Below are 391 nucleotides of genomic sequence, written 5' to 3'. Positions count from 1 at the left end.
CCATCAGTCATTTAGGGAGAAATTCGAACGCCCCAGTCAGTCTTAGTTTTGGTATATTGCCACTGGTTATTCCTCTTAATGATGAAAACTTATTTATTCCTGTGTCTCCTTCATCTGTAAAGTGAATACCGCCAAAGTACAAAGGCAAATAACTAACAAAAATGTTATGATGACCCTTGCAGACATCAAACTCTGAGTCAAGGGAACACAACCCTTCTCTGGCTTCTCTCTAAGGTGCTGAGAGCAGTTTTCCATTGCTCGCGACCCAAATATTGCTCAACGGTGGCATCTCTGACCTCGCATCCCAGTTAATGTATCTATAAGCATTCAATTCAGAGACCCCAAAACTTTTCTCTCAGCCCGAGAGTACCTCGTAAAAAAAAAAAAAAAA

This window comes from Cervus canadensis, chromosome 8, assembly GCF_019320065.1.
Source record: "Cervus canadensis isolate Bull #8, Minnesota chromosome 8, ASM1932006v1, whole genome shotgun sequence".
NCBI classification, from domain to species: Eukaryota; Metazoa; Chordata; class Mammalia; order Artiodactyla; family Cervidae; genus Cervus; species Cervus canadensis.
The sequence above is the reverse complement of the archived record's forward strand: the minus strand, read 5'-3'. Positions refer to the sequence as shown.